A 27,533-nucleotide genomic window follows, 5' to 3' on the forward strand; every position below is an offset into this window, starting at 1 on the left:
GTAATGGCAAACATGCAGTCACCAAGCCCAACAACAATGCGCTCTGCAGATCCCTGCTTCCCAAAATAATTGAGTTAAGTTAATGGATTGTGGCTGCACTTTTTCTGATCATTTTAGGTGAAAAGAAAGGACAAAAACAGCCGCCACGCATGACACAACATTTGGCTCTTTTCCCTTACATGGTTCCAGCTCTCTTCACCTCGTCTCCCCATGGGAACTAAGTATTTTTCCGTGTCTTCTTTTCCTTAACAAAGTCAGACCCATGGTACTGTGGCTTAACGTCGTCACCATGCATGGGCAACATATTCCCTCTTGTGGTCAAATTCCCAAACGACACTACACCAAATTGACTTATTTTCCATCCTAACTGGTATCCATAGATATTTGTAAAATTGTCACATATACAGCATACACAATTTGAAATGATCAAAAACATATAAAATATGTGGAAAAATAAATGTTTGAAGGGTGTAATGCAAAGGTGTCCAAACCTTTTGCAAAGGGGGTCAGATTTGGCGTGTTAAAATGTAGGGGGGCCAACCTTGGCGGACGTTCTTTACATATAACAGCAATTAATTTAAAAACATTTCAGCGGGCTGTGTTTCACATTTGCTTTTTAATTTTAATTTCAGCTATCTTAGGGGCCGGTCACACAGACATTTGCGGCTGAATCACGGCTAAAATTTTGCGTTTTTTTTTGCCCGTGGTTGCCCGGGATGGAAAATGCGCAAAATTGGCCAACCCGCTGTTGATCTGTGGTATGGCCGGAAAAAAGACGCCGGCGACTGTTCCGCTTCCTCTCATCGCGTCATTTGCGCATCATTTCCGTGTTTAGACCACGTGTATAAAAACTGCCGAGCCGGTGTTGTGCCCAAATCCAAGTCCTACGCAACACCCATAACCGCCCCACCCCCCGCGTGACTTTTTCATCCACGTTTTAACAAACGCATTTTGTAGAATACGATCGCACTTTATTGTTTAAATAAACGCGTTATTTAGACTAGGATCTCCCAATTGTTATAATTAGCTCGATTTATAGTTTTAATAAGCGTTTTATATAGAATACGATCGCTTTCGTTGGAAGCGCAGCAGAATGCGCGTTCACGCGAGGGATGGAGGATTTTATATACGGTGTGCATTACCGTTCGATTACGTTCACAACAAAAACAAAGAAGGAATGGTTTAAGTTGTATTACATTTCCAACAAATGCAAGACGAAGTGGTTTTGGTTATATATTCGCCATCACATTCCCTAAAAGTGAGATTAAACGAGGTAAATGTGGTTGTAATAGCGAGGGGAAGCTAATCTCGGAAACGGACTGTAGAAACACAGTCCCGTGAAGATCAAGATTTCAAGCTATGGCATCAGTTTTATTTTATTATCTTGATAAGGACTGTCAATAAATAAAAATGGATTGAGGCGAGGTCACTACGCTGACTGGGGGGCGGTGGTGAGGTTTAAGGGTTGTTGGTCTATCTTCTCTATTCATTATTCATTATCGATCAGATCATAATACGCTACAAAGCTTAGGAGCCGAAATTCTTACTCTCAGCCAAAAGGTTTTTTTTTTAAGGGTTATTGATCTATCTTCGTTATTCATTATCCATTATCCGTTATCGGTCAGTTCATAATACGCTACAAAGCCTAGGAGCCGGGACACTTACTCTCAGCCAAAAGGCCAAGCTAAGGTCCTAGTCCTAAAGCCTTGCTGCGATCATTGCGAATGCACCGTTCCCGGAGGTACTGCAATACCGGGCCGATGCGTGGAGTGGACAGAGCAAGCTCATATTCCATCTCCGAAATGCAAAAATCAAAGATAGTGACTTCATAGAAAGTACACAATTCCAGAACCACAGTTAAAGGCCAAATTAAGGTCCTAGCAATAAGGCCAAATTAAGGTCCTAGCAATAAAGCGTTGCTGCGATCATTGCGAATGCACCGAAAGATTTATTCGAAATGAAGAGAAACTATGCTGACGGGGATCCATGTTCACCCCTTTGACGTCACGAGCACAACTGACGTGTGTTTGGCATTCGCGCTGTTTATACGCGGAGAAAGGCGTTTGAGTGTCACACGCTTAACACGCTAATTTCACGTAATAACACCGCGATACAGGCGCAGAACATGCTCTTACCATGCTCCACCCACGATTACCCGCTGAAATTTCCCGTCCTACCCATGTGTAACCACGCCCTGGCCGCGGCCAGAGCACGTCGTTCCGCGTCATTTCCGCGTCATTTCCTCGTGTTGACCACGTGTGCGGCACGCGGTTTAAACACGTGCTCAAACTTTTGAGCTGCTCAAAAGTTTTGAACGCGGCCAACCACGTGAAAATTTGCGACCGCGAGTAAAGCACAGCTCTATCTCGTCTATATGGCGGTCTCTAAACGTCCAACAGCGCCCAACGGCATCTGCTTCACGGCCAGAAACATCTGGCCGTGGAGTGGCAAGGCTTTGATGCTAGGTCCTTAGATTGGCCTTTAGCTTAGCCTTTGATTTTTGCATTCCGGAGAAGGAATAACAGCTTGCTCTGTCCACTCCACACATCGGCCCGGTATTGCAGTACCTCCGGGAACGGTGCATTCGCAATGATCGCAGCAAGGCTTTAGGGCTAGGACCTTAGCTTGGCCTTTTGGCTGAGAGTAAGTGTCCCGGCTCCTAGGCTTTGTAGCGTATTATGAACTGACTGATAATGGATAATGGATAATGAATAGCGAAGATAGATCAATAACCCTTAAAAACCCCAAAACCTCCCAATACGCTCGTGAAAGGCTGCGTACCCGCGCTCTGAAGAATTGAGCAGGGCAAAATTTTTTTGCGCTGCCACCCGCGCGCGAATTTCCGAACTCGTGTCAAGCACCGCTGTATCTCGTCTGAATGGCGAACTCAATGCGTCCAATAGCGTCCGCCTCAAAGGCAGAAATTTCTGGCCGTGATTCAGCCGCAAATGTCTGTGTGACCGGCCCCTAAAGCATATGTTTTGGTTCATTTGAAACATGCATATCAAAATTCAATTGACATTGAAAATTGAAATTAAATATTCACTTAATTTCACTTTTTTCCCCACACTCATGGCGGCGCATACAATGGATGCTGCGGCTTGATGCTCTCCAGCAAATCTTCTATTCACTACCGTTCTCTTGTCTTTTTTGCTTTCCTTTTTGGACACATGCGTGGCCAAAAATACTTACAGTAGGGACGAACTTATTCGATTGGGTGGGCATCTAAATTTCGACTTTTCGGGCACTTTTTACACCGCCTATGATATCCCAAACGAGCCTCAAAGAGATCCGGCATCTCTGTGGACAACTATTCCTCCTACTAAACGACGACAACGGCACCGTAAAGACAGGAAACAGAAGCGTGGTTGCCGTGCGGGTAAATGTGTGAAGCGTGCGAAGTCGAAGGAGCAAGAAGGACGCGAAGATGTGACTAATTCCACCATTCATTCCTCGCCGGACAACGGACGCTTTAAACTCAACGCTCACTAACGGCGACATCTTGTGACGATCTCTACAAAGACTACAAAGACTTAGGCTAAGTCAAATGATTCAGCAAAGCTAAAATTTGGTCTTTTAAATATTAGATTGCTTGTTCCTAAAGCTTTACTTGTTGATAACATGATTCGTGATTATAAACTTAACTGTATCGGTCTTTGTGAAACTTGGTTACGCCCGGATGAGTTTTTGCCGCTAAATTATGCTTCTCCCCCAGACCACGTGAGTAGCCATGGAGCATGCACGTTGAAGAAGGGTGGCGGTGTCGCGCTTATTTCTGAAAAAACGCTCAAATTTAATCCTCGAACCTCTAATAATTACAAGGCGTTTGAGGCTCTTGTGATGCGGTCCTCTCTATTGTCAATTTATGTAATAACTATCTATCGCGCACTTGGGCCATACACAACTTTCTTAGACGAATTTGCTGAACTTTTGTCTGAACTAGTAACCTATGCAGACAAAATTATAATTATGGGGGACTTTAACATTCATATGAACTCCCCACTCAGTTCACTTACTATTGCGTTTTGGTCTCTAATTGATGCATTTGGTTTTAATCAACTGGTTGATTTGCCATCCCATAAAGATGGAAACACGCTAGACTTGGTTCTGACTCGAGGAGTTTTAACCACAAACATTATGGTGTTACTGTGTACTACCGTTATCTTGGATCATTATTTAGTTACATTTGAGGTGCTAGCTAAATGTAGTGCTAAAAAAGCTGAAGGATTTAGCGGACGCAATATAAGCACTGGCACAGTTACTGAGCTCTTTGAACTCCTTCCTGGAGCAGTTGCCTCCTTTCCTTCATACAATGGCTCTATTGACTCACTCATGAATGAGTTTAATACCACTCTGGCTAGTGTCCTGGATTCAATAGCGCCCATAAAGCTTAAATCACGTCCTAAAAGACGCACTTCTGGTTTACTGATGAAACTAGAACCCTTAGAATGCAGGAAATTGGAAAGAAAATGGCGCGCTACCAAGCTTGAGGTTTTCCATCAAACCTGGTGTGACAGCTTGTTAAAGTATAAAGCGGCCCTTGCCTCTGCAAAATCGGCCTACCTTTCGAAGGTGATTGCGTCACAAAAGAACAATCCCAAAGTCCTTTTTGACACTGTAGCATCGCTTACAAGGCAACAGACTATCGCAGATAGTTCGACCCACTCTGCTCATGACATAATGGTCTTCTTTATTAAGAAGATTCAAGGCATACAGGAAGAAATTGCTAAAGACATTATTAATACCACACATATTAAAGGGCTGAAATCTACAGATGCTCGACAGGGTGGCTGTCCAGGGAATTTGTCCAGTTTTAGTGAACTGTCACTTGATGATCTCAAACAGGTGGTGAATGCGGCCAAACCGACAACTTGCCAGTTCGACCCGCTCCCAGGTTAACTTATTAAAGGTCTTTTTGGCGTCCTTGGACCTTCAATTCTAAATAGAAAAATATCACTCTCCTCAAGTGTAGTTCCAGCAGCTTTTAAGTCCGCCGTTATTAAACCCACACTGAAACGACCCAACCTTGATTCAGAAATCTTATGTAATTATAGACCTGTGTCAAACCTACCTTTCCTTTCTAAAGTACTTGAAAAAGTAGTGGCACAGCAGCTGAATGATTTCATATCCGAGAATAACCTTTTTGAATCTATGCAATCAGGATTCAGGGCTAACCACTCTACTGAGACAGCTCTGATCAAGGTAACAAATGATCTCCTACTGGCAATGGATTCTGGCGCTTCATCACTTTTGCTGCTGCTGGATCTTAGTGCTGCTTTTGACACAGTGCACCACAATTTCCTACTAGAACGGTTGGAAAAATGGATTGGTCTCTCAGGAACCGTCCTCTCATGGTTCAGATCCTACCTCTCAGATAGGACGCACTGTGTTAAATATGGCGAAATGACATCTGAGCCCTTTAATGTTACCTGCGGTGTTCCGCAGGGTTCAGTGCTTGGCCCCCTTCTTTTCAGCATTTACATGCTTCCATTAGGTGATATTATTCGCAAGTACAATATCAGTTTCCACTGCTACGCAGACGACACTCAACTATATCTTCCGTTGGAGGAATCTGCCACACTAAACTGTGGAAATTTGGACACCTGCCTCATTGAGATAAAAGAGTGGATGCCACTCAATTTCTTGCGTCTTAACTCTGAAAAGACCGAAATGTTAGTCATTGGTCCATCTAAATGCCGTGACTTATTCTCAAAAACTGCTGTGAACATTCACAAATGTCACATCAGACAGAGTGACTCAGTTAAAATTGTAGGTGTCATATTTGACCCTGATCTATCCTTTGAAACGCATGTAAAGAAAATTACTAGAACCACTTTCTTCAATCTTCGTAACATTGCTAAAATTCGTCCTATACTGTCTCAGTCGGATGCGGAAATTATAATTCATGCGTTTGTTACCTCCCGTCTCGATTACTGTAATGCACTACTCTCTTGTCTCCCGAAGTCTAGAATCAAGTCTCTTCAGCTGGTACAAAATGCCGCAGCGAGGCTTTTAACTAGGACAAAAAAGTCCGATCACATCACACTGATTTTGGCTAACCTGCATTGGCTCCCAGTTAGCCTTAGATGTGATTTCAAGGTTCTCTTAGTATTATACAAAATCATACATGGACTTGCTCCCTCTTATCTTTCAGATTTGATTTCCCCCTATGACCCAGTCCGAAGCCTACGTTCTGAGAGTGCCGGTCTTCTGGTGATCCCAAGATCAAAGAAGTGTTCTGCTGGTTCGAGAGCGTTCTCCATCCGGGCACCGGTGCTGTGGAATGCTCTTCCCCCTGAGATCCGATCTGCAACCTCAGTGTAAATGTTTAAATCTAAGCTTAAAACTCACTTTTACTCAATAGCATACAAATAACCTACTCTTCTCGTCGGCTCCAGAGCAGGGGAATGTATAATAATATTCTGAAAAGTAGTTTGTGTAATATAGTGTAATAATCTGTGAAGCCCTTTGAGACTCTTCGTGATTTAGGGCTATACAAATAAAAATGACTTGACTTGACTTGACTTTAATTAACTTTTTTGTAACAGTTGAAGAGAAGTAATTGTACTCTTGGGTGCAAATTACATTTGAAACATAAAAAAAAATATCTCCCCATGGCAATTTAATATTTACAGAATTTTTAAACACAATAACAGATAAATTGTCATATCAACAAGAGCAGGGCTCATTTAAAATATGACAGTAACTATAAATGTTGATTGGCACACCTCTCTCTTCCTCTCGCTTGGCGGCCCAGGAACAGGGCGCGCGGTGGTGATGTGCGCACTAGGGTGTAGCGCGCTTTGTGCGCACCTTACAGTCCAACCCTGCAGGTTTTCACTCCAGAATAATAAACAAACATAACCCCCCTCAATAAAAAATGATGACTTGTCCACATTAGTGTGATGGGGTGAAATTGAGATCTGGAGTGCAGGACAAAGGCCAGGTCTGGCTCAATGGCAATAGTATTGATGCGCAAGATGTCTTGTTAGTGAGAGTCCGATAGCCGTGTCCTCACATAGCTCTTATTTAATGAAATGAAATGATCTGCATTTATAAAGCGCTTTTCAAGTCAATGACTTCCCAAAGCGCTTTACAATGTGCTCCACATTTCCCAATAGCGGCCTTGCAGCCATGTAAGGCGCTAACCTGCTTATTGGGGGTATTGGGGGTTCAGTGTCTTACCCAAGGACACTTCGACATGTAACACGGACGAGCCGGGATTCGAACTGGGATCCCTTGATCCCAAGACGAGCGCTCTACCTCCTGAGCTACTGCCGCCCCAAAGTTAAGTTTAAGTTTAAAATCATAGCCGAGAATGTCTTCTCACACAAATACTTCGACCCAAACAAGCTTAGTATTTTCTTACTAAATGCTCAAATCTCTAGAAACCTCTCTTTATTCAACTGTCGATAAAAGTTGGCGAGAGTAAGCTGCTGGTGCTGACCGCGGATCTCTGCGTCACACTGCAGCTCAATGACCTCCAGCTGTAAATGGTCTAGAGTGTTATCTGTGTCCACGGAGAAAGGTGAGGAAAAAAGGGTGATCTTCTTCTCGATTGCTGCAAAGTCCTGAAAGGGTTGTTTAAACTCTTCAGCCAGGGATGAAATATCTGACGCGTACCTCCTTGTTTGCACATTGACATCGTTCTGTGGTAATCTGGCCACGATTTCTTGCAGCGCTGGAAAGTGTGCAGTGCTGGGCTGGGTCGACGACAGGTGTCTTTCAAACAGTTGCAGCTTGATTCCAAAGGCCTTGACATGTGAATAGAGTTGGCTTATGACTGCATCTGGTGTTGAGGACATTAAGATGCTTTGTAATGTAAACTAGAAACCCCAAATCAGCCAGCCAAATAGGGTCACTTAGTTTTCCCTTAGGTTGTCCTTTTTCAGCCAAAAACTCAACGATTTCTTGCCTATGTGAGTAGAAGCGTGACAGTGCAGAACCCCGACTGAGCCATCTCACGTCATTGTGATAGACAACATCTCCATATTCCGCATGAATCTTGCTGAAAAACTGTTGGAACTGACGGTGGCATAGCGCTCTGGAGCGAACATAGTAAATTGATTTTATTTAGCACACAGAACTTGCTGATGAATGATGCAATGGAGTTTTACAGCTTTCCCTCCTTCAATTACTTTGTTACTTATCAGTGTTGCTAATCCGCTTTGTTTGCCAGTCATCGATGGCGCGCCATCCGTAATTATCACAGACATTTTATTCCACAGGAGTTTCATGTTATCCACGGCAGCGCAAACAGAAGAGAATACATCTGTTCCTCTTGTTTGGTTTTTCAGGCTCTGTAGGTCAAGTAGTTCTTCAGTAATATTCATTTCGTTGTCCACTCCTCTTAAAATAATAAGTAACTCTGCAGTGTCAGAGGCGTCTGTGCTTTCATTGCAAGCTAGTGAAAAAAAGTCAAACTCCTTTCCTCTGAGTCCCAATTGTCTTTTGATGTCCGATGATACCTCCTCAATCCTGCGCGCCACAGTGTTACATGCCAGGCAGACTTTGGCACACTTGCTGCTTCTCAGGACCGATATTTTTTACCATTGTCATCACACAGTTTTTGATAAATTCACCCTCGGTGAAAGGTTTGCAATGCTTTGCGATCAGCGCTGCTACCTCGTAACTAGCATTTGTAGCATTCTCGTTTGAGTCTAGAGCTTTTGTAAAATATTGCTGCTGTGAGATAAAGCTAGCTTCAAGATGTTTCAGTTTCCCGCTGCGTTCACTGCCTGTGATCTTGTCATATGCGTCAGCATGTTTTGTTTGGTAATGTCGCTTCACATTGAACTCTTTAAAAACAGCCATTGTCTCTTTACAAATGAGGCAGACACAGTTGTTACGTATTTTAGTGAAGAAATTTCCACTAATCCTTGAACTGTCAGCCCTCGCAGTCAACTTTCCTTCTTTTGCTAATTGCTGCCATTTTAGAAAATTAGGGGGCCTCACATACTAATTTGCTGTTCCTATTTGAGCCTCTAGATGGCAGCACTTAGAACACGCAGGTAACAGCACTGCTGCTCAATGTATTACTGGTACATAATTCTACACGCGGGCCAGGGGTTATTGATTTTATGACGGAGGCTCCGGGCCAGATGAAAATTGACCACGAGCCGCATTTTCCTTTCTTTTAATTTTTGTACTGTTAAATGTTTTTACATTGTAATTTTTACTTTATTTAGATCTCCTGCCTTGGCTCTCAGCAATAGTTGACTGGGAAATAATGGAACCTAGCAACAACCAAATATTTCATTTTAGGTGGGCCAGAACTGCATGCCTCCCAACAAAAGTGTCTTCTTACAGTCCAGGTCTTGATTGAGAGCTTGATGGAAGAGTCTTAATTAAGAGAGTGAAAGGAAGAACGGATGACGTGGTGATGGAGGAGTGGAGTGGTTTCACGAAAGGAAGAGGTGTGGATCAAGGGCAGTACAACAGGTGTGTGAGAAATATTTTGCAAAAGGTACAGATGTTTATTTGGCTATTATGGACTTGGAAAAGGCGAATGACAGAGTCGATAGAGAGGCGTTGTGGCAGGTGATGGTAATGTATGGAGTGGGTGGAAAGTTGTTGGAAGCATTGAAGAGTTTTTATATGAACAGCAGAGCATGTGTAAGAGTAAGGCGTGAGACAAGTGATTGGTTCCCTGTGTTGACTGGTGTGATGTCACCATGGCTGTTTAATGTGTACATGGATGGTGTGGTGAGAGAGGTGAATGCTATAGTATTTGGCAGAGGTGGAGAGATGATGGATAACAGTGGAACGGTCCGGGAGCTAAGTCAGTTGTTGTCTGCAGATGACACAGCGCTTGTGGCTGATTCTGAGGAAACATTGAGAAGGTTGGCGATGGAGTTTGGAATAGTGTGTGATAGGTGTAGGTTATGTGTGAATGTTGGGAAGAGTAAGGTGATGAAGTGTTCAGGTGATGGAGTGGGCATGGCGTTAGAAATAAGGTTGCATGGACAGGTGCTGGAAGAAGTTAAAAGCTTTTGGTACTTGGATTGCGATGTGGCTGCAGCTGGTTAAATGGAGTGCGATGTATTGCACAGAGTAAATCAAGGAAGCAAGGTTTTGGATGCTCTGATAAGAGTGATGAGCAACAAGAGTATGGTTATGGATGTTAAGAGGGGACTGTATGAGAGTGTGTTTGTGTGATGTATAGTGCAGAGACTTGGAGCCTGAACGCAGATTTGAGAAGGACATTAAATGTTTTTGAGATGAAGTGTTTGAGAAGTATGTTAGTAGTGACAAGATTGGATAGATTGAGAAATGAAATTGTGAGAGACAAAACTGGAGTAGTAGTGGAACTGAGCAAGCGTGTGGATAAGAGAGTACACGGTTGGTTTGGACACATTAAGAGGATGGATGAGGAGCAAATGTTGAAGAGACAGAGCAAAAGTAAATGGAAGGAGACCAAGAGGAAGGCCGTGATTGACGTTGGATGGATGTTGTTATGAGTGCACTGCAGGAAAGAGATCTAAATATAGTGGAAGCTAGAGCTCTTGTTGTTGATAGGAATGAGTGGAGAGGTGTTGTAAAAGGATAGTGGGATGTTTAGACGTGTTCTAGGGGATGGGAAGGGCACCTGTATGATGCGGCAGGGGTAAACCAGTGTAAGCTGTCGGGCCCTGCTGTTGAACAGAAGAGTGTGTTGTGTCATCCTGATGCGAGTGACATGGCTGCTTTCCTGTGCAACGTTTCATCTGGAGGGACGAAATCATTACCAACTTGGGTGCCAAGGTGCTTAACTTGTTTGGGTGTTTGGGCATTTGGGTTGGCCATGGTCCAAAAATATTTGTGTGTTTTTTGCTACTTTTTCCCTTTTTTATTTTCTTTGTTTTTGTATGTGTTTTTCTTGCTGTTGGCCAACCCTCTTGAGGAATATAACCAGGGTAGATAGATCGATAGATCGATAGATCGATAGATCGATCGATCGATCGATAGATCGATAGATCGATAGATAGATACTGTAGATAGATAGAGAGAGAGAGAGAGAGAGAGAGAGAGAGAGAGAGAGAGAGAGAGAGAGAGAGAGAGAGAGAGAGAGAGAGAGAGAGAGAGAGAGAGAGAGAAAGATTGATAGATAGATAGATAGATAGATAGATATATAGATGGATGGATGGGTGAATGATGGATGGATGGATGGATGGATGGATGGATGGAGGGAGAGAGAGAGAGAGAGAGAGAGAGAGAGAGAGAGAGAGAGAGAGAGAGAGAGAGAGAGAGAGAGAGATAGATAGATAGATAGATAGATAGATAGAAAGATAGATAAATAGATAGATAGATAGGTAGGTAGGTAGGTAGATAGATAGATAGATAGATAGATAGATAGATAGATAGATAGATAGATAGATAGATAGATAGATAGATAGATAGATAGATAGATAGATAGATAGATAGATAATGAATCGCAGCTGCGAGTGCAGTTCATCTTAAGTGGAAATACTGAGACTTTAAGATGTCCTCTATTTTAAGACATTTTCTTGTTTTCCTCCAGGTATGGTGTATTGCAAAGATAATTTTACAGTTAAAAAGTCCAAAATCACTCATACTCTTACCGTGAACTCTGTGCTCACGTTTGCCCCATTGATTTTTCTGTTCCTGTATTAGCGACGCCTCCTCCCACATGCTGCCTACCATTTGATACAGATGACACACAAGCAAATTGGCACCTAAAAACTGACACCCAAATTTAAATATTTTGGATAAGACTATATATATAATAGGAAAAATATCTCCATAGGGAGAAGTTCAGTGATCTCTTACTCTGTGCTTGAGATGGCTCCACCGCAACTGTATTACGCTTTACTTTGCGTATCCTTCTTAAACAGAGGAACAGTTACTAATTGAAAAGACGGTATAATACATAAACTGCTTTTAAATAGCAAAGTATCGCACCATGTGTTATTGTCAATTGTATTACAAGTTTCATTGATAATGTGTAACAGTACCCGTTACAGAAAAACGTAATTGCATTCCAGACATGAGTAGCTTTGTAACGCATCAGTTCTAACACTAGGCATAACACAAACAAGAAAAACTGCGAAGCTGACTTTGGCGTATTCACTTGGGTCAAAATAATTTCATCGTTGCTCTTCATTATGCCCCTCCCATCACCTGTCTTTCTTCTCTAATAACCATTCAAATGATTAATGGAATCGATTGAGTTTTACATCGCCAATGACACGCTACACCCTCTTATCAGTTTCCCCTCATTAAGTGGCCAAGCTTGACAATAGCACATGCGCTACCTCAGCAGGGTAATATATGACACGCCACTTTTAGGGTAAGTTGTTATCCAAAGGTGATTTTTCTTAATTTGATTTTTGTAAAGATTTTTGGGCCGCCACTGTATACCGGACATAACACTCTCCAATATTCACACATATCCATGCTACCAAATCACATATTGCTGCAAGCAGAGACCAACAGAGCACACTTTGGTCTGGCCCATCAGCTTTTGTTGGCAGTTCTATCCACCAAAAAGTGAACTGCACTCTTGCAGCCGCAGTCTGTTACCCCCGATTACACATTGCTGCAGGAAGGGACCGTCATTGCAGACTTTTGTCGGGCCTGTTTTCTTTTTTTTTTTTTTTTTGCTGTTACAGTACTTCTGCCTAAAATAAATTGCACTCATGCAGTCACAACCCATTACCTTAAATTCCCTATTGCTGAGAGCGGGGACCTTTAGAAGGTACTTCAGTTCCAGCCTGCTTAAAATAAAATGCCTTCCTATGAAGCCACTCCATTGTTGCCCTGGCTGTGTGTTTGGATCATTGTCCTGCTGAATGACCCAGCCACATCTCATCTTAAATGCCCCTTGCTTATGGCCCAAATTAATTCTTCTCTTTACAAAGATCAGTCATACCTGTCCCGTTGCAGAAAAACCGCCACAAAGCGTGATGTTTTCACCCCCATGCTTTACAGTGGGAATGGTGTTCTTCGGATGCAATTACCTATTATTTGTCCTCCAAACACGAGAAACTTTGTTCCTACCAAAAAGTTATATTTTCGGTTTCATCTGACCATAACACATTCACAGACAGACCTGAACGTGTACTGGCCTCAGCAGGAGGACAGGTCTGGCTGTGCAGGATTTGAGGCCCTGGAGGCGCATTGTGTTACTGGTAGTAGCCTTTTGTTGCTGTGATCCAGCTCTCTGAAGGTCAATTACTAGGTCCCCCGGTGTGGTTCTGATATTTATTCCCTGTTTTTGTTATTATTTTGACGCCGCAGGGTGAGATCTTGCATGCCCCAGATCGAGGAATGTTATCAGTGGTCTTGTATGTCTTCCATTTTCTATTCATTGCTCCTACATTTGATTTCTTTACACAAAGCGTTTCACATATTGCAGATTCAGTCTTTCCAGCCGGGTACAAATCAACAATTCGGTCTTTGGTGTCCCTCGATTGCTTTTTGGTCTTGGCCATCGTGGAGTTTGGAGTGTGACTAACTGAGGTTATGGACTGGTGTCGTTTATACGATAATGAGTCAAAACAGGTTCCATTAATGCAGGTGTTGATAATTCAGACTTCTTTAACAGCCAGAAATCTTGCTTGCTTGGAGGTGACCAAATACTTAGATTTGAATGTACTGTAATTGGCAAAAAAAGTCAAACAACGTGATTTTAATTTTAATTTTCATTCCTTACATTCTCTCATGGCTGATGTTTAGTCATGTTGACAACTACAGGCCTCGCAAATATTACTTGTTTGACCCATTGGTAAGTTTTTTAATGTGATCAAAATTGATTTGCATAGCATTTTTCATTAGAAAAATGCACTCAAACTGGATTTGTGTGTGTTTCTATTTGCTCAGTCTTAATTTCTTGTATTTTTAGTCTAATATTTCAAACATGAATGCAATTCAACATCATTCCGGTACGCCCACTTCAACTCAGATTTTGTCCTTTCTGCTTGTACAGGTTAGTGTGTGGCTCCGTTGGCCCTACTACATTTTCCCTGCCCTCTGGGGACGCTTTTTCCCCTTTCCGCAGAAGATGCAAATGGTAAATGGCGTCTTGATGTTTCAACGCTGTTCAGCCAGAATGCTTTGGACATTCGTGTATTTTTTTTACTAGCATCGAGTTCCCTGACGTACAAACGCGTAAGTCCTGGGCAAACTAATTTGACGATCAACACTATTGGCTGGTGAACACCAACAGTGCTGTACCCTGCACATCTGGAACTGTTTTTAGCTATACTCCTAGTTGTCTAGGTCGCGTGTTTTCAGATGATTTGACCATTCAAGAGGGCGAGTACCCGAGTCAGCTGACGATTACAATGACAAGCACATATTTACTACAGTGCCGAAGGAAAATATGCCAATATAGGATGGTGTTAATATTCAATTTCATTCCGGTCCTGGTAGAGTGGAATGTCTTTCAGGGAAAATGCAGAGTCAACGAAACCAGAAGTGCTGAGTCAGCTTTTTGGGCATTTTTCACATCAAGGCGTAACCTACCTGACTGCCCTTAAAATATGGTGGTTGTATCTAACCACGTTCCTCCTTTTCTTGGGTGGACAGACAGACAAACACACAAACTGTAAGTTTGACTGTCTAACAGATACACATATTTGATCTCATACTTAAACACCACCCTTGCTTTGCTCGCAGTTGATAGCTATACCTTTAAGACTAGGGCCAGTTGGCAACTCAGACCTGAGAAGTTGTCTTTTTCCGTTGTTGTCAATGGTAGTTGCCATTGTTCCTTGGGGATTAAAGGCAACTCGAACAGAGGTTGATGACTCCGATGATTCAAAAAGGGGAGTGTTATATAGAGATAACTTCCCTATGCTTTTTAATTGAGATGAATGGATTGATGACTTTGCTTGATTTGTGAGTGAAAAAGTGAAATATCATGAGTAATTATTGAATAAAGTATCATCAAACCTCCTGTTATGCTCCGGTGATACATGATATGGACATATTAAGCAAAAACATGGACCAGTATATCCAGAAGAAAAGTATCTGACATGTTTTCAGACGTCAGCACCATACTTTATAGTTAAATTGCATGCGTTGTGGCAAAGATCAACCTTTGACCAAACGCCAAAATACTTGATACTCGACGCCTTCCTCCATAGCTGATGCCATAAACAAAATTCCATTCCCCAGTAGCGTCAAATTTGGTTGATGCTTGGGGAACATTCAACCCACCCCCACCCCACCGCGTCATATCAGAAGTCATCAAAGGGAGCAGACGGGGGCGAAAGGCACCTTTGCCGATTTGTTAATTTCACAGACGGTTAATTGTTTCGAAGATTATTTCATTGAATAGCGATCCGCAGAGTTAACCCTGCCGTTGATGTCCGCACAGCTCAGATGATTAAACACAAACGTATAAAAACGTTTACTAAAAAGTGTGTCTTTATCCAGGGTTCTTAACAAGCGTCCCATACAAAAGCTTTCTCGTGGTGCCGTTTATTAGAAGGTCCTTTGTTAAGGTGTCAGGATGCTCCAAAGGCAACAAATCCCCGCCGGCTGTCAACACGGTCCCGTTGAGCGGCATTAGTCTCTTCGACTCTAATGCTGACAAACACTTCATGGCGGGCGTCGTTTAACTTCACATCCATTAGCGCCAGTGCCAATAGTCGTGGTGCTGACAGGGTCACTCGGCATCAGCGGTAATAAGAGGATGTTAAAATGTTTAGCCAGTTGCATACTAAGCAGTCTTATCACAGCATTCCCAACTTTGTCCGAACCCACTGTGAAGTTTGTCCGTGGAGCTAATCATGTATTGTTTGTCTAGCTCATTGTTGTGACTTGTTCTCAAACACTGCTTTGAACATTGACAAATGTAATACCCAGAGTGACTCGGTCAAAAATCTAGGTATCATATTTGATCCTAATCCGTTGTTTCAGTAACAAGTGAATACTATTACTTATAGCTTTCTTCTACCTTCTAATATTTCGAAGATTCGCCCGAAGCTGCCAGATCAGAGATTATAATTTAAACATTTATGTCTTGCCTTGATTACTGCAATGTATTGCTCTCTGGTCTCCCAACGTATAGTATCAAAATTTTGCATCCGGTTCAAAATGTGGCAGCGAGATTTTTGACAAGGACAAGAAAGTCTGCTCATATCACTCGAATTTTCGCTATCTTGCTCTTGCTTCTTGTCCATTTAGGATGTGATCTTAAGGTTATGTTACTATCATGTATGCATGGACCTAACCACTCTTATTTCGTAACCTATATTCCTCTATGTTCCTGCTTGGACATTCCGATCGAAAAAGGATGGTTTACTCCTGACTCCATGAGCAAAGAAGAAATCTGCAGGATTGGGAGCATTCTCCTTCCAGGCCCTGGTGCAGTGGAATGCTCTGCCCACTGACATAAGATCTGCAACCTCAGTAGAAGTGTTTGAATCCAGACTTAATATATAAGAAATACATGTGACCTGACTTGACTTTGTGGATTTTACCAAGGTGCGTGCTACCTTTTTTTGCAATTCATGCGTTGACACTTTTTTTTGTACCCCTTTGGAAGTAATTGTATGAAGATTCCAATTTCCTTGTTACACTCAATATGAAAACTGACTGCATCATTTAGAGTGGCTGACCAAACATTGCGATTTTAGAGGAGAAAGGTTGGTTGTGCATGTAGTGGTAATAAAATGACATTCATTGGAAAAATAACTATAGTTATTTGAATAACAAGCAAAAATAGATGAACTATCATTTGAATTTGCATTTTTTTATAGCATGGTCAAGAAATTTGTAATTATTTTATATTACATGAGGCTCACCTAGACTGTGCTGAAATGATTGTACGACATCTTGAATCTACAGCTAACTCCTAAAACCAAAAACCTTGTGAAATAAGGAAAAAAAAAAATGCATTGTGGTCACTGTGGGTCCGTAGCCTGCATTCTTCCTTGTGCATTGTAGCACTCGTTCTCCAACTAAACTTTGCAAATCTGCTGTGCATTCATAATCCAGTCATAATAGTTTTCCACTTATTTCATGAAAACGACTTCGCCCAAAACTCAAGCACTTTTCAATCCTTGAAAACACAATATTGAATTCCAAGCATTTTCACATATTTCAAGCACTAGTATAAACCCTGTGGGCACCCGTAGCAGCTAAATGGTTGACAATTACTTCATGTCAGCTATCCAAGGATGCAGTTTGTAAAATAAATAACAATTTCTTGACGGATGAGTATTTAAAAAAATGCTTGTTTATTTGATAGTTGATGTATGTATTCTCAATATTCAAATCAATATTGCTTTTTATGTAATAAACTATTTCTACTACCAGGAGGCGCTAAATGATAAACAATTTTCATTAAAGGAAAATAGTATCGATACTCAGTCTTAGTAGGAATATCAACTTTTTTATATGAAGTGTCCTGGTGTACCATTTTAATAAGAGCAACTGTGAAGGACAGTCGTTTGAATTCCGACATGAAATATGAATCCCCAGAATTTAAATTGACCCAACCTGTTGGCAACAAGGTTCCCTTTGAATAAAAAAAGCTCCGGTCTCATAAATATATCATGGGAGCAACCTACGACCAATTCTGAGGCTGGGGCTAAAGGGGGAGGAGTGCTCCATGATAAAACCAACACAGCTAATCTGCACATTTTCATGCATCATTAATACTTCAGTCCAGAGGTTCGGGGGGTGTTTGGGGAGAAGGTCATTTCAAAGTGATGTCAACTGCCAGCTCTACCACTATTTCGGCTCAACCGCATTGATGTTGAGGTCCAGCAACTAGGGGTATATGATCCTTGGAACCATGGTATCGTTCCTTTCCAACTTAATATCGACCGATACGATCGATAGCGATACTTTTGCTTAAGATTAATTGTTTGTTAAAGTTGAGGAATTACAATCTCGAACACAGCCGAACGCGTGGCCAAGTGAGCTAACGGCATTAATGGCTACACTTGCCTTGTTTAGTAGAATCATATAAAGAAAGTCTTTCAACACATGTTGAAAACAATTTTTTTTGACTGTTGCCTTTTTAACAGATAATTATGTGTCCCAAAAAGAAGTTAGTAATAAGGGATAAGCACAATATTTTGAAAATAATACCAGTAGTGCAAATCAAGTTTAAATTGTCCCTCATTACCTGCCGTGGTTCTCTGCTCCCAGGAAGAAGCCCATTTGACTCTGTTGCAATACATAGTGGCATAGTGAAAACAGATTAACCTTATTTTTTGTTCAGGAACAGTAACATGTTTACATTTTTTGTTTAAACCTGTTGGGCTCTGTAGGTTGAGCTTTTTTTTTTACTGCATTGATGTACGGCACTTTGAAATAATTGATGGATGACTGTAGTATCGATCCCAAGACAATAGTTTTGATACGAACAATACATATGCTTAGTATCAATATTTGGATCGATTCGCACATTCCAACTGGCAACTCAAACTCAAATTCCAGGGGTAACGCGGTCAAACTCAGACACCGTAGCCTAGAACATCAAGGAGATAAACCACGTCTTCCATTTCTGTCTGCGGTTATAAAAGGAAATGAGTCATCAGTGGAAACATTCATCCATTTGAAATGCGCAAGGATTCAAAGGATTTTAAGGGCTGGGAAATTTGGATGGACCCAACAAAAATTGTCTCACAGAATAAATCTAATAAAGAATCAGCTTACATGGTAATTCATTGCACATTCCAAGACTTTGGAATATCACACCGAGTTAAACCACCAAAGAACAGGAACGGCAGGGCACGTGTTATTGCAGCTTTATTATCCTTTGGATGGTGAAAACGGCAACAATACAATCCAGTGCATTGTGAACTTGTGTTAATTTTTTGCGATAATAAAGTTTGTTAAACTTGCTTGATACAAATATCAATATCACTGATATTAAGCAAGTACTTGGATTCCCAAACATGATGGCCATTGACTCTGATTTAGTGCCGTTTTTTGCCGATAGTAATTGGTACCAAGAAAGCTAGTGATGAAGGAAAATAGAGGAGAAAAATTGAGAGAACAACAAACAATTTGCTTTAAAATGTTTTATATTTTTAAATTTGTTATGTTCCACCTGGTTATCTACACAGATAATTATCATCACTATCATTGTTTAGGGACATATTGTATTATTATGTTGTGTATTTATTTTGGTTATTACTGATATTTCAATCCCTTCTTCCTGTTCAGTCGATCAGCACCATCCCAATTGTGTTTGAGCGGGACCACATCCCATTAAATTGTGTTTTATTTCTTTTTCTGGCCATAATAATGGCAAATTAGAAAATTAGTGATCGGAAGAAGCAAAAGTGGAAAACAGTGACAACAACGATTGAGTCATATAAGGAAATGATTGCGAAATACGAAAATATTGTCCGAGTGTCGGCCATTGAAGTAGTGCTTGAAGGTACACTAAATATTTTAATGATGTTAGATTTCTAGCTTTTTTTTTAACACTATGTTGATCTTTATTTTCTACACAACTAATTTGTTACCGTTCTTGTTCACTATTTTTGAATCATTTGGGGAATAGACTTCAATTAGTATGGGGCTATTTTCAAGCAGTTTTAAAAGGGCGCTTGTATATGATGTAGGCTTATATGCGATGCGAGTAAAAAGTATACGGTATTTGAAGTACTTATGGTATAGCTGGTCATTTTGTTTTTGAAAAAAAAAGGTGAATATATTCTACTATCACTGCTTTAAATTGCAAGATTCTTTCATTCAATACAGTTGAGGAGTGGAATTATTTATTTGATTTCGGTCACAGCTCGTCATTAGGGTGGAGTAGCAGGTCCTTGAGTCTGACCAGTTGAGAACCACTGGTATAGAGTACCTATTCTATTTAGAATAAAAATATTTGGCATTATACTTGAGTATCGAGGAAAGGCCGTCTAAAAATCTTCAGCACAAAACATATCGGAGTGCAAAAGTTCGCAATAATCATCTCAGGTCTGAATTAATACTTTTGAAACCAGCGTGGGCGAGCAACGCTGGGGTAGGCTTGGGCAAAGCTAACAATTATAAACCGGCGCGGAGAATTAGCGCAGCCTAAGCATGTCATTAACTGGCAGGGACGTGGAAACAATGTAGGTTTCCAAGGTGGCATCCAAAGATAGGCCTCAAATCTACCTCCTCCCCGCCACCTTTACGTAGGTGGCTGCCCTTCACAGAAGCTTCTTGGGGGGATAATCGTCCACAAAGGATTTGGCACCTGCATAATATGGGTGGAATCGTCCAAAATTTAAAGCTTTTTTCGCATATTAAAAATAAAATGACATCATAGGCGTATTGTGTAATAATTAATAATTAATTTCTCAGTTCTTTGCCCTTTGACACGCCTCTTTCAAAATATAAGGTTCAGGCTGCTAAAAAGGTTGATGATTATATGAATCAGGGGGGTTGATGGATGGAAAGAAAAAAGGACATTGGGAATTCATTTCCACCCTTCAGTGTTAAGAACTTCATTCATTAAAAAAACAATATTAGTTTGAATATCAAGCAAAAATAAAGAAAAAATATAATGTACTTGTGGGTAAAGTCAAGTCAAATGATTTTTATTTGTATAGCCCTTTATCACAAAGAGTCTCAAAGGGCTTCACAAGTTATTGCACAGACTATTATTTCAGACTATTATTACACCATCCCATGATCTGAAACCAACATGAGGGCAAGGGAAAACTCAAAAACCTCAACATGAGGAAAATAAACCCTGAGAACGGACCGCACATGTGGTAATCCCTCTTTCAGGTTGACCAATGGATGTTGCAATTACAAATAATAAAGAGATATTGTCATCATAAAGTATAGGTTATTTATACGCTATAGAGTAGAAGTGTGTTTTAAGCTTAGATTTAAACACTGAGGTTGCAGATCGGATCTCAGGGGGAAGAGCATTCTACTGCACCGGTGCCCGGATGGAGAACGCCCTCGAACCTGCGGAAGACATCTTGGCTCTTGGGATCAACAGTAGACAAGCGCTTTCAGAACGAAGGCTTCCGACCGGAACATAGGGGGAAATCAAATCTGAAAGATATGAGGGAGCAAGTCCATGTATGATTTTGTATAAGACCAAGAGAACCTTGAAATCAGATTTTAGGCTAACAGGGAGCCAATGTAGCCTAGGTAAAATCGGAGTAATGTGATCAGACTTTTTTGTCCTGGTTAAAAGCCTAGCTGCAGCATTTTGTACCAGCTGAAGACTCTTGATTCTGGACTTCGGGAGACCGGAGAGTAGTGCATTACAGTAATCGAGACGGGAGGTAACAAACGCGTGAATTATAATCTCTGCATCCGACTGAGACAGCATAGGACGAATTTTAGCAATGTTGCGAAGATGGAAGAAAGCGGTTCTAGTAATTTTCTTCACGTGTGTTTGAAAGGACAGATCGGGGTCAAATATGACACCTACATTTTTAACTGAGATGAGACATTTGTCAATGTTCACAGCACTTTTTGAGAATAAGTTACGGCATTTAGATGGACCAATAACTAACATTTCGGTCTTTTCAGAGTTTAGACGCAAGAATTTGAGTGACATCCACTCTTTTATCTCAGTGAGGCAAGCCTCCAAATTTCCACAATTTAGTGTGGCAGATTCCTCCAACAGAAGATATAGTCGAGTGTCATCTGCATAGCAATGGAAACTGATATTATACTTGCGAATAATATCACCTAATGGAAGCGTGTAAATGCTGAAAGGAAAGGGGGCCAAATATTGAACCCTGCGGAACACCACAGGTAACACAATTTAACACAGTGCGTCCTATCTGAGAGGTAGGATTTGAACCATGAGAGGATGGTTCCTGAGATGTTCCTTCATTTTACATAATATGAGGCTTACCAAGAGGGAGCTGACATAATTGTTCGTCATCTTGATGGCAAAGGTCCGTAAAAACAAACATCCTTGTAAAGGATGGACCCCCCAAAAAAAAGAACGAAAATGGTGTGGTTTGATCACTTTGATTCTCCATAATTTGTATTTTTTGTTGTGCTTTGTAGCCCTCATTTTCTGTTGCACTACTCAATGCAGCAACATCTAGTGGTTAAGAATGGCCTAGAATGAAATGCACAGTTGACCGTTATCCATTTTCCCCAGTTGACTACTGCTGAGAGAAGGGGCTGACACAGCAATTTTTTTTTTTACCATTTGGGCCGCACAAGCTTGCCATTGTACCATGCCTAAAATAAAATTCACAATTTTTCCCGCGATCCACTATCCCTAGTCAACTATTGTTGAGAGTTAAGGCCTGGACAGCAGTTGCGTCATGCATGGCAGTTTCTTTTTTATCCTCCATTCTTTCCGCATAAAATGAACAACAATATAACCAATATGTCCCCAGTCGACTCTTCCTGAGAGCAGGAGCTGGCAAAGCACATTTTATTTCCATTCAGCTGCCGAAGCTTGCCATTTTAGCCTGCATAATATTAACTGCACTGTTTTGGTCGTGATCCATTTTCCCCAATGCACTTATTGCTGACTGAGACTGAGAGATCAAAGTTGTATCATACGTGGCAGCTCTATCTTTCCAATTTTTTCCCCCAAAAACAAACATAATGTTTGTGGCCTTAATCCATTATCCCAAATCAACAGCTGACAGAGGGCCCAGCAGAACACATTTTTTTCCTTTCTTGCTGCTGTAGTTTGCCATTTTGGTCAGCCTAAAACAAACACTGTACTGTTTTGTTTGGTCATGATCCATTATCCTCATGTAACTATTCCTGTAAGCAGGAACTGAGAGCAAAGTTGTGTCATGCATGGCGCCCTTTTTTTCCAGTTCTTTCCACCAAAAAACAAACAGCACCTTTGTGACCTCCGCTCAGTCGACTATTGCTGAGAGCACGGCCTGGCAGATCACATGTTTTTCATTTTGGCCGCTGTAGTTTGACATTTTGGTCAGCCTTAAATCAAAGTCACTGTTTTGGTCAGGATCGATTATCCTCTGGTAACCAATGTTGAGAGCGGGAACTAAAAACAAATATGTGTCTTGCATGGGAGCCTTTTTTGTCCCCGATCTTTCTACCTAAATGCAACAGCAGCCATGCGGCCATCATCCGTAAGCCCTGGCAGGGTGCATTTTGTAGACCTTACAGCTTGTAGTCCTTAAACTTTCATTAGAGAAGTCTCTTTTTCACACATACTTTTACTTTTGAACAATTTTTGCTCATTTGTTCTGTAAAGGACAATTTCACAAAGCACACACCATCCGAGCCGCTTGGAGAGTCCAAGTGACACTCAAAACGATGAGTCGAGTTGAGTCCTCAGGCTCCTGCAGGGACTCAAAGAGATACAGTGCCACTTGAGAGCCATCAACGTACTATTTTGTTCACAACCCCCAAACACCCCCCACCCTCGCACTCATGCAATTAGGAGAAAAAAGTTATGGCTACGGAGGTGTATGCGAATCAATACGTCCGCCGGGGAAATCAATCATTAATGGTGGCCGAACAGAGTGGAGGCCATAGATTTATCGATTGCTTTGCAACAGCTCTGCTCATTGTTGCCCGAAGTAAAATAAGCTGCTATTTGTCAGTGACAGAAGGCACCACGCTGGCATCTGCAAGCGCTTTTATTTATTGATAGTTTCAGGTATTTTCATTTTTTCCTCTCCATGCATTTGGATCTGGCAACCTTTCAGTGTTCTGCGGTGTGGTTGGTGTCTGGTAAGGCACAGTCAGATTTACTAATAAATTAACTTACATCTTTTGCATCATTCTGTTGGCAGAGCAAGAAAGCAATATCTAAACCGTAGCATAGAAAAAAAAAACCTTTTAGTGTCTTAAAATTACAAATAACGTCCATGTGCTGCAACTTTTAATACAAGCTTCAATAGATAGAAGAGGTAAGATATTTAACCTGAGTCAATTAAGCCTGAAATGTCAATCATTACATTTGGGTTTGGGCCAGCTTCTCTCTTGCTGACATTTTTTTTTTCACAAAATGAGCACCCCTTTATTGTTCTATGTTTCTTATTTCTGTGGGGATGATCCACGTGATGGATTCCGCCCCCCTCTCTTTCAGAGCAGCACACGTCAGTGCGCTCGACGGCGCACTCTGTGATGTGATCGGCGTCACACTCGACTGCGGCACTGTCGGCCCCAAAAAAAGCAGTTGCGTGGTGGGGCTGGGGCAGGGATGGTTCGTTTGAGTCGGCCAAAATCAAGCTTCCTTCCCGACTCCTCCACGATGAAAAAAGGTCCATGCAGCATGAAAAAAAAATACTAATAATAATAATTTAACGCTTCGCACTGTAGTGCTATGTCTAACCCTTTTGCATACGATGTTTCCAAACGTTGGTATCAATGAAAATGAGGACTTTTCTATTCTATTCTATTCTATTCTATTCTATTCTATTCTATCCTATCCATCCATCCCTTATTATCCTCAGTAGGGTTGCGGGGGTGCTGGAGCCCATCCCAGCTATCTTCGGGCAGTGGGCATGTGTCACCCTGAATTGGTTGCCAGCCAGTTGCACATGCATGTTTTTAGAATGTGGGAGGAAACCGGAGTGCCCGGAGGAAACCCACGCATGCACAGGGAGAACATGCAAACTCCGCACAGGAAGGTTGGTAGCTGGATTTGAACCTATGACCTCAGAACTGTGCCGCACACGCACTAACCACCGCTCCGCCGTGCTGCCCTATTCTATTCTATCCCTAAGTCTACAGTTTGGGGCTGCGCCAAATCAGAATGCATATGAGACTATGCATCGCCCTCTCCCATGATGCAAGAGAATAGCATTCCTCACGCTGCATCTGCAGATGTGTGCAGTTATACATTACATATTAATTGTAATAATAATAGTCGTTACAAAATGTAATAAAGATTCAGCCATTTTCAATATCAAAATCTAAAATTTGTGAAGTTAATGAGTTATAGGTTCATGCTGTTTTTTAATATTAGACACTATCAAAGGAGATTGCATATAGGATGCCCGTTGTTTGTTATTTTGACTACTATGGAGTGATTACATCATTCTTCACCAACTTTTTTTAACCTGAGGGATAATAATTAACACTAAGGGATAACAGTTTGAAATGTGTTCATAAAATAGCAGCTTATATTGTCACTATGTTGTAACGGTGTAATTGTAAAGCTATTGCCAGGTTGTAATTTTTGGGAGTAGGGTTAAAATAAGTGCAGTCAAGCACTGAACCATTGTTCAGTGAGACTCACTTGTCACTCACTTCTCATGCCAGTTAGTTGTCAAATTTTCAAGAAATTCGTTATGATCTGTGCGCTGGTCAGCTATTTTCAGAGCCAGTCCACCGGCTGCTCAAGTGGTCTTAGGGCCACTTGGTGCCTGTAGGCGCCACATTGGAGACCACTGATTGACATCATTATCACAATCAGCTGTTGTTATTGTTATTGTTTTTTTTTTCATTTCCACACCCTTTAGTTGGAATCTAGTTTTTGTGACTACATTGGAATACAAACGAATGAGGGGAGTTTTTTTTAACAGATTTGGATTTGGGCATTTTAGGGGGTTTGTACAGTCTTCTCCAGTTCTCATAGCAAGTTTAAAACATATGGACGTATTCTCTACTTATCCTGAGTGTCTACTAAACTATAGACAACATTAAGAAAGAAAGGAGAAATATTTTTATTTTAATGTTTATTTTTAAATTCCACATTTATGACAGGTGATGCACAGCCTCATCTGCATCCTCTGACTAATTTGAGGTATTTTGATTCTTGTCTTTCTGCGCATGAGAATCTGGCAACATTCCATACCTCCAATGGTCCTGTTTTTTTTTTTTTCATTTTTAAATTTAACTATCTATTACACAGTTTGCTGTTTAGCCTGCGGTTACTTGTGTAGAAATGAATTTATCTTTGGCAAACAGCCGTTTGTTCCACCTGCATTGCTCAGTAATCCTCCATGACAGGTCAGTTTAAAATCTGGAGTCTTCCTTTTTAGCACGTTTTAGAATGTTCAAGTGGTTTGTTTGATGCTTGGCTTGAGAAAATTAGCTTTACAGAGAATAATTACGTGAAGTCCATATGTATTGAATTTACTTTTGGATGCGTTTTGTTTTTTGGGGAGTTTTTTTTTTGTTATATCCAGACATTTTTCTGTTTTTTCTTTCTTGAATTGCTAACATGTCTGATGGACACGGAAAACATTATTTTGAAGTAACAGAAAACATATTTCATCCAACAAGAGTATATTTCCCACCCCTTCTTTCTCTAACTCACTCTCTATCAAACTCTTTCTCTTCCACACTCCTTTGTTTCACAATCTCTCACTATCTCCCACGCACACACTCACAATTGGTCTCTCTCTTAACTCTCTTCTATCGCTTTCTCTCTCCCACTCTACTCTCTCTCAAACACGCTCTCTCGCTCACACACAATCTCTCAAACACTCTGCCGACACTTTTTCTTACATACTCTTTCTCTCTCACACTGATCTTTTGCTCACACACACTCTCTCATTCTTAATATATCTTTCAGTGTCTCTCACTCTCACAGATGCACAATCCCTCAAAGTTGCTCCCTCTGACTCTCTCTCACACACTCGTTCTCACACACTTTCACTCTCACACACACTCTTTTGAACACACTCGCATACTCTCTCTTTCACACATTCTCTCTTACACTCCCTCAATCTCACAAATTGTCTCTCATATACTCTCATATTCGCTCTCTCTTGTACGTACTCTATCAAAAACTCTCTCCCACATGCTCTCTCTCACACTGTTAGGGACCCGCTCTGGGTGGTATGGAAGCACAATGCAAGAACACAGATGGTCCAATGTTTTTTTTTTTAGGCAGGGTTCGGCTCACGGGGAATCAGGCACCAGGATAGCAGTATCTTGATCACCAGAGGTATCCGTCGTGGCCAAGAAAAGAGGCAAGGGTTCGGAACACTGGAAATATAGAAAGCTAGATAGAAAACAAGTTACAGCTGGTGTGAGTGTAAACTAAAGCCAAGGAAGAAGTGACCAAAAAGGCATGATAAAGCAAAAGTGGGAGAAAGAGAAAATCGAACCTGACAAGTGGGCTGTGACACACACTCCAACAGGAGTTCCTATTTTGAACCCGAATACATATGGAATACAAATGTGCTCAAATAAAATCACTTGCGGCTACTTCTGGATTTCTTGGACATGCTTTTGACACCTTGCTCTGATGCTACAGCTAAAAAGGTGTGTGGGGCGGCGGCACCATCGCTTTGCCAGACTTCTCCACTCCAGCCTCTCTATCTCTCAAACTTAAGCTGCGGAAATTCATTTCGGCGGTGCGGCTATCTGCCGTCGGCATCTTTTCCGTTGAGGTCCTAAGCTTGTTATCGTGGCTGAGGGAATCTACTGGTAAATTGAGAGCCACCCTAACAGAGACCTTCTCGCAGTCTCACGACTTTGGCCGACACTTGATGAAGGTCCGGGCTGGCGACTTTTTCAGGGGGAGGGGGGCCCTCAACCAAACCCAGATGCCATCCAAAGTTTTTGGATGTGATCTGGGAGAATGATTATGAACCACTCTTTAATTTACCTCTTTCTCGGCTATAAATCAACTCTTTGACAACAGCTACTTAATTCATTTATCTTGCTTTCGTTTAAAAAAAAAAAAATCACTGTAAGAAAAT

At 41.4% G+C, this 27,533-nt stretch overlaps 2 pseudogenes; one reads left to right on the forward strand and one right to left on the reverse strand.

Moving 5' to 3' along the window:
- Positions 1 to 1,719: 1,719 nt before the first annotated feature.
- LOC148356987 (U2 spliceosomal RNA) lies at positions 1,720 to 1,898 on the reverse strand (annotated as a pseudogene).
- A 513-nt stretch (positions 1,899 to 2,411) lies between these two features.
- Positions 2,412 to 2,589, forward strand: LOC148356988 (U2 spliceosomal RNA; annotated as a pseudogene).
- The last annotated feature ends 24,944 nt before the right edge of the window (positions 2,590 to 27,533 follow it).

The sequence above is a fragment of the Urocampus carinirostris genome, chromosome 11 (genome assembly GCF_059441175.1).
Source record: "Urocampus carinirostris isolate Australia breed hairy pipefish chromosome 11, RoL_Ucar_1.0, whole genome shotgun sequence".
Taxonomy (NCBI): domain Eukaryota; kingdom Metazoa; phylum Chordata; class Actinopteri; order Syngnathiformes; family Syngnathidae; genus Urocampus; species Urocampus carinirostris.